General features: G+C 41.9%; 1 protein-coding gene across 3 annotated transcripts in view; it reads left to right on the top strand.

The window, feature by feature from the left end:
* Nucleotides 1-15,143, top strand: part of GNB1 (G protein subunit beta 1) — an 81,768-nt gene that overhangs the window by 39,439 nt on the left and 27,186 nt on the right. The window contains exons 1-2 of one of the 3 annotated variants that reach the window (XM_087446993.1): nt 3,911-4,056; nt 4,446-4,494. The exons of 1 other annotated variant lie outside the window; for it this stretch is intronic. The gene's annotated coding sequence lies outside the window, so the exon portion shown is untranslated. Of the gene's footprint in view, nt 1-3,910; nt 4,057-4,445; nt 4,495-15,143 lie in introns of those variants that run through there. One more of the 3 variants, XM_087446992.1, reaches the window with a different exon arrangement.

The following is a 15,143-nucleotide window of genomic DNA, read 5'->3' on the forward strand; positions in this document are numbered from 1 at the left end:
TCCCTGAGCTTTGGAGTCCTGTCCTGGCTTGCCTGTGGTGCAAGTCTTCCTGTGCGTATATTTCCCAGACTTTGCTCAAATCACACAGGCCCATGTGAAACTAGCCCCTCTTGAGTTTTATTAGTTTAGCTTGTATTGGTAGAGTCTCCCTCTCTTTTTTACTGTCTGTGCATTGTAGGATAATTTCCGTGCTTTCTCCACTGGACTGTAAGACCCATGTGTGCGGCTAACCATGCCTGTTTTGTTGACTTGTGCTTTTGGCACCTAGCACTGTCTTACGTGATAGGCATTGAAAGGTTATTTGTTGAGTGAGTGGAAGTTCAGGGGATTTGACCCATAAATCCCTTAAAATAGAGCCAAGGTATCAAGTAGACTTCAAAGACCAGTGTTTGAACTTTAGCCGGGCGACCTGATGAGATGGTGCTGGGAAGGAAGGATGTGGTGTGCGGCAGTCTGGTGCTTCTGTGAGGGAGTGGTCTGGAAGCTTTGCACTTCATGGGTTTGCATAGGTAGACCTGTCTACAGAAGACCAGCGGGAGGGACAGCAGGACTCAGGCCTTCCAGCAGGCTGCCACTGGCCACAGGAAGATGGTCTAAAAGCAGGGTTGTCTGCGTGGGTGAGGAGTCGTTCATTTGGAATATTACAAATGTTTAGTTTGCTCATAAAATTGATGATGCATTTGTATTTACTATGTTAAATCTATGACTTGAATTATATTTTACATATTTTAAGTTTTGACTAAAAATGGGTCTATAAATTAACCTTTTTCTTGAATTTTATGTCTTTATCTTTCCTTAGCTTCCCTTCTTCCCCCAGCTTCCCTTGTGGGTTGCTTCCTAAAAAGGTTAAATACAGAACAATTCAGCGTGTACTCATGCCACCCCTTACTTGCACTTCTAAAGCAGCACCCCTCATGGCTAGGCTTCAGAGTAACTGTGGGGTGGCCTTCCTGCCCACCCAGGAACCGTCTTTTCTCCTGACTCGCTGGCCAGGCACTGCCCCCTGCTCCATGGGGACCTGGGTGCCCTGTCAGCCAGACTCAGTGGTCTAGTGTTGTCAGCCCTCATGAGTCAAAAGCTGCGGCCCACCTTCCCACTGTGCCTTTTGCTCCAGGAGGCCTAGTAGCATGATGAAGCTTAGGCTTGGATTTGGTTAAATCCCCAGTTTTCCTGGTTTTCTGTAAAGGTGGGGCTCCTGGTTTAGGATCACATTAATGTGTGCTGCTGTCTGGGATAGTGGTCTTATCCTCTGTGCTGGGTTTTGTGGGCTATGTAGACAGAAAAAGAGCCCTGCTTGGATTTTATTTTTAGCCAGACATAAGTCCAGACAACTCTACATGTGAATCCAGGCTGAGGTGGTTTGGTGGCCCCTGTGAGCTGGAGGGTAGGGAAATGTTCTCTGGGGGTTGGCTCCCTCTTTCCTTCTTCCACAGAAACTTTAGGGAACTTGAACTTTGTTTCATGCCTTGAACTGCAAGGCAATCTAGGCATAGATACATTTTTCTGACTATTTTTATTTTTCCTGCCTGTCTCTTGATGTGGAAAAACCTGAAAGGATTTATATTTGGTGATTGGGATAATTGTGACAATCACTTTAAAGGAGTAGCTCCCACCTGGGGCTGATATTGCCCCCCAGGGACATCTAATGGTGTCTGGAGACATTTTTGGTTGTCACAGCTACGGAAAGGGGTGCTACTGACATCTAAAGGGTATAGGCCAGGGCCGGCCCCGTGGCTTAGCAGTTAAGTGCGTGCGCTCCGCTACTGGTGGCCCAGGTTCGGATCCCGGGTGCGCACCAACGCACCGCTTCTCTGGCCATGCTGAGGCCGCGTCCCACATACAGCAACTAGAAGGATGTGCAACTATGACATACAACTATCTACTGGGGCTTTGGGGGAAAAAAAAGAGGAGATTGGCAATAGATGTTAGCTCAGAGCTGGTCTTCCTCAGCAAAAAGAGGAGGGATGTTAGCTCAGGGCTGATCTTCCTCACAAAAATAGATAGGTAGGTAGGTAGGTAAGTAGGTAGGTAGGTAGGTAGATAGATAGGTAGACAGATAGATAGATAAAGGGTATAGGCCAGGGGCCGGCCCAGTGGCTTAGTGTGTAAGTTCATGCGCTCCGCTTCAGTGGCCCAGGGTTCGCGGGTTCGGATCCCGGGTGCAGACCTAAACACCACTCGTTAAGCCGTGCTGTGTGGCATCCCACATACAAAATAGAGGAAGATGGGCACAGATGTTAGCTCAGGGCCAATCTTCCTCACCAAATAAATAAATAAATAAAAGGTAGAGGCCAGGGCTGCTGCTGAATATCCTGCAGCAGATGAGACAGCCCCCCACCACAGAGAATGATCCAATCTCAGATGTCAGTTGTGGAGGTTGAGATTCCCTGCTTTTAAACTCGGTAATTTGGTGAAGCCTTGGGTGTACACTCCTAAGAGCTCCCCTCGGAGGGTTTGTGAAAGCAAGCCACAGTTTGCACTGGTTCACTGGTGAATTTCCGTGGTCTCTGACTTCTGCTTCCACATCCACTGTTTTTTTGTTTTTTTAAGTAACTTTAACAGCACTTTCTCCTGCCCCCTCCCTTTTTTGAGGTAAAATTCATATAATATAAAACTGACTTTTTTTATTTTGGTGAGGAGGATTAGTGCTGAGCTAACATCTGTTGCCAGTCCTCCTCTTTTTCCTGAGGAAGATTGGCCCTGGGCTAACATCCGTGCCCATCTTCCTTCACTTGATGTGTAGGATGCCCGCCACAGCATGGCTTGATAAGCGGTGTGTAGGTCCACGCCCAAGATCCGAACCTGCGAACCCTGGGCTGCTGAAGCAGAGCCCGCAAACTTAACCACTACGCCACCGGGCCAGCCCCTAAAACTGACCATTTTAACGTGAACAATTCAGTGGCATTTAGTACATTTCTGATGTTGTGCAAATCACTACCTCTGCCTAACCCCAGAACACTTTCATCACCTCAGAAGGAACCTGGTACCCGTTGAGCAGTTGTTCATCACAGGCGTGTGTGCACACAGAGCCCCTGGCAACCACTGCTTTCTGTCTCTGTGGATTCGCCTATCCTGTATATTTCATGTGAATGGAACTGTGCAATAACGTGACTTGTTGTGTCTAGTTTCTTCACGGAGCATAATGATTTCAGGGATCATCCACACTGTAGCATGTGTCAGTACTTCATTCCTTTTTATGGCTGAATAATGTTCCATTGTGTGGATATGCCACATTTTGTTTATCCATTCACCCACTGATGGACATTTGGGATGTTGCCACCTTTTGGCTATTGTGAATAGGGCTGCTGTGGACATAGGTGTGCTGTCTATTGAGTATACCTGTCTTTTGGGTATATACCTAGGAGTAGAATTGCTGGGTTATGTGGTAATTTTGTTTAACTTTTTGAAGAACCGCTAAACTGTTTTCCTTCCACACCCACTTTTACTGCTAGAAAAGCATGTGCTTGCTTATAACATAAGCAGCGTAATTCCAAAATAAAACTATTTTGTTAAATAAATGCCTTAGAATTTACGGGTCCACTGGGGGCCGTTTCAGCTTGTTGTTACCTCTTGTGACCCCCAGATTAGATGTGTGCATGTGAGTTTGTAGACTCACAAGATAGTGAATGAATCAGTAGGCAGGTGGTAACCTGTGAAACATCCAAAAGTGGTGTGTCACACAAAGTTTAATTTGGAAAGATTATAAAAACATTTAAATGTTTTGAAACTTAGTTTCTGGGAAAGAACAAGCAGACATTGAAAGAACAAGCAGACGTTTCAGAAGAAATCTGGACTGAAATAGACTTGAGTTCTGGCTGCAGTCTGGTGAGAGGAGGATTGAGAGGCTCCGTTGTGACGTCTGCTGCTCTTGCAGCCCTTGCAGACTGCTTCCTGATCACCAGGTCCAAGGCTTCGCATGGCACCGAGGCAGCAGGAGTGGGACAGAGGGACGACTGAACTGTCCCATATGGACTTGCCAGCACTTAGGAGACAGTTAGCCAGCAACCTCTTTGAGATTCAGATGAGATCCACTACATGTCAAATGGGAATGTCTGGGTGAGATTGCTCTTAAGAAGCTTCTTGAATTGCTGTGACTTTTTTTTTTTCCTTGTTGTAACTGCTGTGATTTTTTTTTTTCTTGTTGTTACTATAATTTTTCTAGTAGCAGGATTCTAAACACCTCTTCCCCCCAATACTTTAATACAAGGTATTTTCCCTGAGGCATTTCTAAGGACTTTTTAAAAAAGAAATTGAGATCAGATTTCTTCTTTTCCACACTGAAAAACTAAATACTAAGTTAATACAAAGTACTAAGTAAAGAAATTTTGGGCGAGAAATGGTGATAGGGAAAGGGGATGGATTTATGTGCTCCTTAAAATGTATGGAATATTTTTCCTCACAACCTGAATGCAATGCAAATATAGCCTTTTCTCTGTCTGTTGCAGACAATTTTACATGTATTGGAGACCAGACCAGAAGCACTTCTGAATTAAGGTAATTTTGATGTAATTGATCCTTTCAGTTTTTAAAGTACAATATTTAAATTTCCTCTGGGTTTCTTTTTTTAATAACCTGGTTTTTGTTACAGTTTTGCCCATCTCTCTTTTTTAAGCCCAAAGTTGGTTTTTAGAACAAATTGATCCTGAAGAAGGATGTTTTCTTAAAAGGCTCCATCTAGTGTTCAGCAGGAAGGGCTAAGGTCCCAGAGATTATGGTTCACGTTCTGGACAAGAGCAGTATTTCTCCAACCTTTTTCATTAGAAAGCAGGAGAGCCCTTTTTCCAAATCAAATCTTATTTGGAATATTAGCTGATGATAGAGATAAAGGTGAGGCCACATGATTCAGGACAAAAATCCCAATGTTTGTATAAAGTTTGTATAAATGGAGTAGTAAAGCAAGTGTTAATGTTACGGGTCGGTGAATCTGGGTGAGGGTATACACTTCTGTGTATTATTCTTGCAACTCTTTGTAAGTTGAAATAATTTTAAATTAAAAATTGAAACCAAATTGAATGAATTAGGTGCTTGAACAATTGGGTATCTATATGCAAAAGGTGAACTTGACATCAGAGATAAAAATTAACTCACGATGAATCATAGACCTAAATATAAAATCTAACACTAGAAAACCTCTAAAAGAAAACACAGAAAATCACTGAGACTTTGAGTTAGGCAAAGATTTCTTAATTACGACATCAAAGACATAATCCATGGAAGAGAACATTTATAAATTGGACTTCATCAAAATTAAAAACTTCTGCTCTTTCAAAGACACTGTTAAGAGAATGAAAAGACAAGCCACAGACTGGCAGAAAATATTAGCAGATCACATGTCTTTTAGATGACTTGTATCCAGAATAAGTAAAAAATTCTCAATTCAATATTAAGAAAACAATCCAATAAAAAAAGCAAGTGAATTGAATAGACACCTCTCCAGAGAATATATAGACATAGCAGATAAGCCCATGAAAAGATGGTCAAAATCATTAGCCATCATGGAAATGCAAATTCAAACCACAATGAGGTGCCACTATCCATCTATTAGAAGGACTAAAATAAAAAAGACCGTTCATACCAAGTGCTGATGGGGATGTGTCCAAACTCTCATGGCAGTGCATCCATTTTGGAAACAGTTTGGCAATTTCTTAAAATGTTAAGCATATGCCTACCATCTATGATCTAGCCATTCCTCTTCTAGGTGTTTACCCAAAAGACAGAAAAGCAGGTGTTCATATAAAGACTTGTACATGCAACAACATGGATGAATCTCAAAATAATAATGATGGGGCTGGCCCTGTGGCTTAGCGGTTAAGTGCGCGCGCTCCGCTGCTGGCGGCCCGGGTTCGGATCCCAGGCGTGCACCGACGCACCGCTTCTCTGGCCATGCTGAGGCTGCGTCCCACATACAGCAACTAGAAGAATGTGCAACTATGACGTACAGCTATCTACTGGGGCTTTGGGGGAAAAAATAAATAAATAAATAAAATTAAAAAAAAAATAATGATGAGTGAGAAAGCCAGACCATGAGAAAGTCCATACTGTATGATTCCATGTATATAAAATTCCACAGAATGCAACTAATGTGTAGTGACAGAAAGCAGATTATCTTAATTATGGTGGTGGTTTCAGAGGTGTATACATATGTCAAAATGTATCAACTTGGACATAGCTATTGTGTTACCTACACTTCAATAAAGATGTTTTAAAAACTAAATGAGCAATTAGAAAGCAATATGAGCAGGTCTGCGCTCCACCTGGTGAACCCCTGTATACTGGTTGGCACTGTTACCCATATTCTTGATTTCTGCAAAAGGGCCTGCTCCACTGACTCTAGGCAGGATGTGTGGCAGGTGAAGGAAGAGGTAGTTTTCTGTTACTGAGATCATTTCAGGTTAAAAGTCGTTTTTATAACAAGTCCTGTTTAGTGAGCATTTACTATGGCTCAGTCAGGTTTAAAGGGCCTCATGTGGATTCTCATTGAATGCTCATAGCATGTGAGGTGGGTACTCTTACTGTCTCCACTTTTTGACTGAAAAATGAAGACAGGGAGAGGTTAGGAACATAGTGGAGACCACCTGGTGATGAGAGAGCCAGGACTGGAACTCCATACGTGTGACCCCAACTGCGTGTGACCACCCTGCCTCTAGCCAGCAAGTCCTGCTCAGATGGGCTGGACATGCAAAGGCCAATAAAAACAAGTTTCAATAGTGTTCATCATAGTTTGCAGGAAGTAAGTGTAAAAACAAAGATTATCTCTACATAATGGAGTGCAGATGACATGGCGGGAAGCAGAGTCTTACCCCAGACTTGAGGGTTATAGCCCCTCTGAGGTGCTTGGAGGCCCGCCACCTCCGTGGTGTGTGTGGTTGATTTCCAGTCCCCACCACCTTTCCCTGTTAGGCCTGCCTTCTGGGTGTGTGCCATTTGTTTCTTAGATTGCATCAATTACACGTGAAGTTGGGCTCAGAAATAATTAAAGTGGGATTTCCTGTTTGGCCTCAACAAGTTTGAAGGGGTTGGATTTATTGAACGATTTTTGATCACCTAGTATGTGCTAGGTTCTATGCTCAACCCTAGAAGCAAAAAGAGGACATAGGCTGACAAGGTTAGACACCGAGGGAGAGCAGGACAGAAGAGCAGATGGGTTTTCATGGGGCACCAGACCTAAGGAGAAAAGGGCACTAGCCATTTCCTGAGATCCCAGAGGGAAAGGTGACGTAGGGGAGGACAGCTCGTACCTCCTCCCACACGGGCTCATCCTTGTCTTTCCATCTCATTCCCTGAGCTGCCGCTTTCCACCTGCTTCGTGACCTCCCAGTGTAATTAGTGCTGTTACTCCCTAATTGGAATTTGCAGTTATTGATATTGCTGCCTTGGTTAGGCACATCTCTGGATAGAGAGGGTGGAGGTATCTTATCAAAAATGATTTATTTTACTTTTTGTGTATAAGACAAGCTTTGTGTTCTGTAGTCTGTCCGTGGAGCTGGATTGCTTCCCTGTTGTTAACCAGGGGCATCGTTGATTTTGTCAGACAGTAAATCCCTTTTGGTGCACAGAAGCCTGTATGACTCCTCTCTTTTTTTTTTTTTTTTTAAAGATTTTATTTTTTCCTTCCAAAGCCCCAGTAGATAGTTGTATGTCACAGCTGCACATCCTTCTAGTTGCTGTATGTGGGACTCGGCCTCAGGATGGACGGAGAAGTGGTGCCTCAATGCGCACCCGGGATCCGAACCCGGGCCACCAGCATTGCAGCGCGCGCACTTAACCACCAAGCCACAGGGCCGGCCCTGTATGACTCCTCTCTTACTTGAGGCTGGCAGACACTTGGGTAGCCAGGGAAGCACATGTTGGAGTGGTGCTGGCACCATCACAGGGCAGCAGACATCTGCATAGTACAGTACCATCTTGGGGCCTTTTCCCCTGCAATGATGTCTGGGTTTAGCATGGACTTCCTAGAATGACACGTTAGGGTCCCACAAATTCAGTTTGAGTGTAAGTGGCAGTTGGCTCTCAGTGACTTTATGAATTATCTCTGTAGGTTTTGTTGTGATTTGAAAAGTACAAGAATGTTTATTTTTAAAAGGTAGTAAACTGCAATAATGGGGCTTCTCCTCCCCCTTGTAGAAGGTCAGCCGGGGGGCCTCAGAGAGTCAGACCATTTGTAGGGCTGATAGATGTATTGACTTTATGTATAGATTGTTTCTTGTATCTTATTTTTCTGTTTACGGAACTCATATGATTGTTCTATAAATTTACTTCCACTGCGGATGATTAAATTTTCACATTGTTCTATGGCTTTAGGGGAGGCACTTTAATTGGGGTTAAACAGTAAGTTAAGAAAATTATGTTACATTATCTGTGAGTTTAAAATGTGAAAAGTAAAAGTCTCTTGTGTGCGCATTATCTAAAAGTAAACCACTTAACTAAGTTAGGGGCTGTGAGTTTTCTTTTAAAATTTGCATCAGAAAATTCAGAAACAGGAAAATCTCATGAGATATCTTAGATGTTGAGGGAAGACTTATTTAAATATACTGTATCCTAATAAAATGTAATACACCCATGTCAGGTTTCAAATAACATAGGTAAAAATTTGCTGGGTACTTTAAAACAGAGCTAAATAAGAATTTAATATGTAATTTGATTTCGTATCTTCGTCTTCATTGTCATCTGGTTACCCATATGAAAACTATTTATGGTTTACTTTTTATTTCCTTGGATATTCTGATATCTGCTACTTCATAGAAGCTGATATAGTGGTAATGTGTTATCAAAACTTAATATTAATTTTTATCACTTTTGAAACATGGGTATATAAGCCTCCAAGGCCGACCATTCAGTTGTTCAGACAAATTTGGGAATTATTGGGGTTGAACCCTCACAACCAACCAGCTAAAGTGGCAGGACGATCCATCTCATTGCAGAAGAAAATGTCAAAACATGACATTATCTGCTCATGAGATGCCTGTGCTCCCATACTTTTAAAACCAAGAGATTTATAACAAATTTAATACATGCTTATAATGTAGTCAAACCATATCAAGAAACATTGACTCTCTAAAAAATTTATAAAGAGAATATTCATACATATATAAAAACAGAATATTATGTAATCACCCAGCTCCAACATTTACAGAATTTTGCCAATTTTGCTTAATCTCCTTTCTCCTTCCTTCCTATCTTGGAGTGTTTTAAAACATTTGTTTTAAAACAAATCCTAAAATCCTATCATTCCACTCATAAGTAAGAAGTATTTCTAACAGTTAAGACTTTTTTCTTATTATGATACCAAACAAAAGAAGAGTAACTCCTTCGTGTTATCAGATACCCAGACCATATTCCAATTTTCCTGATTTTCTCTGAAAAGTCTGTACATTTGGATTTTGAATCAAGATCCAAAGTCTCTAACATATTTTAGAACTGTTTTAATGGAAAATTGAAATATATACAAAAGTTAACAAATAGTACATGGAACTCCATCACCAAACTAAAACAATTACGACCAGTTTTGCTTTTATCTGCCCTCGCCTATATCCCTCCTCCTTGGTTGTTTTAAAGTGAAATTCAGACATGTCATTTTATTCTTAAATGTCATCATATACCTTTCAATGACAGGGAAGGCTATGGGTAAGTCGTGTTGGATGGAGTATCCACAGTGTGCATCACTCTGCACCAACTTTAGCAATGATACCCTTTATTGATCATGATGTCTTTGTCTTGCTGCCCTGTATTGCTCATAGTATTGTTAGAATAGTGTGTAACAGAAGGAGGTCTTGAGTACTTTCTATTGCCCTTTGGATTTGCACTGTCTTAATTTGGGAGATTAACTTGGATTTGGGATGGAAGAAAAATAGAAAAGCTGATGAAATTGGTTTAAATTCCTCATGCAAACTCCTGTCTCTTGAAATGCTGCTTTGTCTTGGAGGTGAGGTGTGGTACTTGTGTGGCTGAGCAGGTGAGCCAACTTCTGCCCCACATGACATGGGATGCTCAGTGTGCATGGTTTTGATTTAGGAGGAAGTTTCAGAGGTGTATGGGAGGCCCAAGGGCATGCCAGTGGCTGATGTCCTGTTGGCCCTGAGACCACGTGTACGGATTGCGGCTGCTCTGTTGGAAGATGTACTTCATAGTCTAATCACTGAAAGGCTTACGGAGCACCTTCCAATTGTCTCCTTTAATTTTCATTGCAGCCCTGTGATGTAGATAACACCATTCTTATTTTGCAGTAAACCGACCAGAGTGAAAAGTGATTTAGTGAAAGTCATATTCCTTATATGTAACAGAACCAGAACTTGGAATTATTTTTGATACAGTCACCTCATTTTGTCATTAGCAAACTTGCAGCCTGAGTGTGGTTGTTAGTGACTGCATAATAACAGTGGAGTGCTGGGGGCACCACTGAAGTGTCCTTCCTAGGCTTTACAAGGGTCTTGATTAGAGGGAGATGGTGCTACACTTATCAGGAAGTGATGGGGAAGCCACTGGAAGCACATTATATTGCAAATGGAAAATATTTGAATAAAAAAACTATGTTAACACTTTGACTTAAAAAGATGTTAGATATAATCTAATGTAGGGGCAGATCACTTCACATACTTGCTTTTAAGTTATTTAACTTTCTCTGAAGAGTATTTCCAAAACAGAAGTTCTAAATAAAAGCTAATGGCAGATGTGGGTCATAAAGAAGAACAGATGTGAGGCTCTCAGCAGGTCCTGTCTTAGTGGATTAGATGGGTCCGTGCGCTGAGTCAGCTCGGCCAGAGCTTAACTATGACTTTGACACTGGAGGAGAGAAGGAACCCACGCCACGTAAACCTGATGGTGGGGTTTCCAGGAGGCTTTGGGGGACTAAGGAGAGTGAAAAGCAAAAGCAATTAAATGTAAGTAAGACTTTATAAATGTACATTCATTTTTTATTATCTAAGTAATGGAAACTGCGTTACCATTATTTGGAAAATGAAGATATAAATATGACCAATAATTCTAACAAAAATGCTACTAGTCTTTTTAAATGTCTCTTTTTTAAATGAAGTATATTTTTGTTCTTTTAAAATAGCTAAAATTATTACACACAAATTTATTTTTCATTTAACACATGATAACCATTTTCACCAGATTTTTATACTGTCTTCGTTATTCTTCTTAGTGTTATGTAATAATAGTTCATTCCAGTAAAAAGTTTTTTATTTTAATATTTTTAATTTTATTTATTTATTTATTTTTGTGAGGGAGATCAGCCCTGAGCTAACATCCGAGCTAATCCTCCTCTTTTTGCTGAAGAAGACTGGCTCTGAGCTAACATCTATTGCCAATCCTCCTCCTCTTTTTCCCCCAAAGTCCCAGTAGATAGTTGTATGTCATAGCTGTACATCCTTCTAGTTGCTGTATGTGGGACGCGGCCTCAGCATGGCGGGACAAGCGGTGCGTCGGTGCGCGCCCGGGATCCAAACCCGGGCCGCCAGCAGCGGAGCGCGCGCACTTAACCGCTAAGCCACGGGGCCGGCCCGAGTAAAAAGTTTTTTAAACTGAAAAGTATGGGGGAAAATTGTGAATGCTTCTTAGTTCTAGGGCCCAGATAACCTGTTAACTTTTTTGAAAAAAGAAAAAAAATATATAAAAGATAATGTGAAAAATAAAAATTGCCTCACTATTCCTGTATCTTTCTCCGAAAATAACCAGTTAACATTTTCTTGTGTATGTAGGAAAAAGATTGCTTACATTAGCATGGATGTTTGTCCTTTTTTATACACGAAAAGTGTCATCATTTGTGCCCTCTTCTGTCCCTCGTTTATTTCACTTACTGCGTCTTCGTGGAAGAGCATTGGGGTGGGCGCTTACTTTGTGGGATTAGGAGGTCGTCCTTCCTGTCAGTTCTGCGTACGTGAGCATGTGCTGCTTGCCGTCCGTAGACGCCAGTTTCTCTCTCTTTGTTTTTTTTGTGAGGAAGGTCAGCCCTGAGCTGACATCCAATGCCAATCCTCCTCTTTTTTCGCTGAGGAAGACTGGCCCTGGGCTAACATCCGTGCCCATCTTCCTCCACTTTAGGTGGGATGCCACCTCAGCATGGCCTGACAAGCAGTGCGTCGGTGTGCGCCCGGGATCCGAACCCGGGCCGCCAACAGCAGAGCATGCGCTTAACCGCTACGCCAGGGGCCCGGCCCCAATGCCAGTTTCTCTTTAGGGGAATGTTGACGGCCTGACTTTCTGTGATGGTGGTGGTGTGCGATCTCTCCATACTCATCCTGTGGGGTGGCTGCAGTGTCTGTTAGCTCGGGGTGAAGGGGAACGTCCTTCTGTGGACGTGTGCGCACACCACACCAAGGTGGTCCTGGACAGTGCCTGCCAGAGTGAACCCAGGGCCACCGAGGCCTGCGTGCGGGGCACCTGGGGTGTCCCTTCATCAGTGAAAGTTGGTCTACAAAAACCTTTTCCAGATTTGATTTTAGAAAATACACCTTTGACACGGAGACAGAGAATGTAATTTAAAAAATTTTTAAGTGCCTAACAGTAGGGTTTCTCTTTCTCACCAGACTGTTTGTATAGATTAGATAGGGTCTTACAGGACTCTTATTTTTATTGCTAGTAGAAATAGAAATACTCTGAAATTGACAGACTTGAATTTTTAGTCTCTTAGTTGAGATTCAAATGTGGCCAGATTATAGAGGGAGCTGGAATCAAAAGGCGGTATTTAATTTATGCTATTTATGGATGGAAGAGAAATAGATCGAGTTTTGTTCTCTTTGCTTGTGACTAAAGATTAAAGTCATCAAATATTGGTATTATTGCTTCTGAAATTTTGTGAGGTAACTGAGTTAAATGGAGCTTCTCATTTTAAAGATACTTAGGGTTTCAGTGAATTCATTTCTCTAGTTTAAACCAGTATGGCTGGGTGATTATCATATATGTATTGTTCTATAATATGTAAAAAAGAACATCTTATTAAAAGAAATATTTATGGGGCTGGCCCGGTGGTGTAGTGGTTAAGTGAGCGCACTCCGCTGTGGCGGCCCGGGGCTCGCAGGTTTGGATCCCAGGCGCAGACTGATGTACCGCTTGTCGAGCCGTGCTGTGGCGGTGTCCCATATAAAGTAGAGGAAGATGGGTACGGATGTTAGCCCAGGGCCAGTCTTCCTCAGCAAAAAGAGGAGGATTGGCAACGGATGTTAGCTCAGGGCTAGTCTTCCTCGCACAAAAAAATAAATTAAAAAAAATAAAAGAAATATTTAAATTTAGGATCTCAGAAGTTATCCCAACTAATGAAATTTAGGTCTTTACCTGAAGACCCCCACCCAGTGTCTCAGAAAGTACTTCTTGTTTACCTATATCCTAGGAGTTGGTTGGTTTTAGTCATTACTTTAAAAATTAGCTTAGCTTTTTAGTGTTTAAATTAGGGTCAGAAGTTATGTTTGTTGACTAAAATTAACAGTTTAATTCAGTGTGCCTCATGACAATGTTAGCTGTATTTTTCTTCACACTGATTTTGGAAGGATTGAATAAAGTAGCTTCTTTACAGCCTAAGAACGAGTCTCCAATGTTGGGGGTGGAGGGGCTGTTGATGGAATGAAACTACCCCTAACTCTGCAGAATTGTCCACGTAATGTAATTTGATCATGTATAAAATATATGTGAATGGTAGTTGGATGCCTGGGCTGGCAGAAGGAATGCAAGGCAGTCCATGAGTGTAGAAAACACGTCATCACAGCTTCCTGTTTTAAAAATTATTTCATATTCTCTTGGCACTGTTATTATTTCGTACATTAATATTCATAAATGGCAGTCCTTAGAGTTTATATGTGAAAACTAGAGAGAGAATTAACCAGTGCTATCCCATAAGATAAAACATCTGTAGTGTAGGGTCTCCCACATCTGACTTCACTGATGCTCCATTTGTCCCGGGAGGTTTAAGGTATTCTGCATTAGTGAAGCTTTCCACATGCTTATGACACCTACTTAAAGTAATGCCTTTAGAAACAACTGTTTTGGTCAGAAATATTTCTGAAACTGTGTCACCATGTGTTGCCTTCCCAAAGAGCAGCAGGCCCTGCCTTTTACTGTGCTCTGGCTAGAGATGCCTCGGCTTCACGTCATAGCCCCATCCCCCATAGGCTTCTCCTGGCAGTTCTGTGGACTTTCATTTAGGGTCGGTGCTAGTGACTTGCAATGACTCTGGGGGGGTCCAGCACGGACTGCACTCGCCTTTTCTGCCTCCTGCCTCGTCTGCCCAGCAGTGAGCAGCATTTACGGCTGTGAATGCACGTGGCCTGGGGGGCATGGGGAGAGCAAGAACTCACACACATTTTAAAGATGCTTTTTATTGGGAAAGATATTTTTGTTTTCATCAATAAACATACATCAAGTTTCTGTAATATAAACCATGTAACAATTATTTTGAATGCTTTTGTGCAGAATAGGAAAGTTTATCTAGACTAGGGACTTTAACAAGTATGCTTTTTAGGTCATCCAGATAATTTCTCCCACATATGTTTCCCTTTTACGAAAGTAAACAACTACTGTTAATTAAATATTTGGTGTATATTATATCAACCCTATGATTTTTACACGAAATCTATGATGGAAAATTTTCCCTTTTGTGTTTGCATAGGAAATTGAGCCCCTTGCATGAGCCGTCTTTGCATGTGGGAGCTGATTGTGTTCTTAAGTGATTAAAAGATGTTGGTAATTGTATCTTCAGCTTTGTGATAAGTTGGTCATGTTTATAATTGACTTAACAGCCATCGTCTTGAATTGGAAATGAAACTTCCAATTATGACATTCTCTTGGGAAAATAAGTCTCTTGTTTAACAGAATGATTTCATTTTGACTCTGATTTCAAGAATACTATCTATGAGACTGGGGGTGGGGCAGGGTCAAGAGTGGGCAGCAGACTGCTTGTACTGAGCCTCGTTTGGCCTGTACCTGTAAGGATTGAAGTGTTGTCCCTGAGTCTACTAGGATCCCAGGGCCCATTTTTGTGGGAGAGCGAGTTGTCCCTGAACCAGAGGCCTGCTGGACACCACACTGAGTCCTTTTAGAATTGCTGTGTGAACATTCTGACATCTTCTGGGTGGTCATGGGATCAAGATCATTGATGTGGCTTTGAGGTACTGGGTTGCCAGGTTGCCCCTGTACCCCATTTCCTGAACTAA

The sequence above is a fragment of the Ceratotherium simum genome, chromosome 22 (genome assembly GCF_057802395.1).
Source record: "Ceratotherium simum simum isolate JZ-2026a chromosome 22, ASM5780239v1, whole genome shotgun sequence".
Classification (NCBI taxonomy): Eukaryota; Metazoa; Chordata; class Mammalia; order Perissodactyla; family Rhinocerotidae; genus Ceratotherium; species Ceratotherium simum.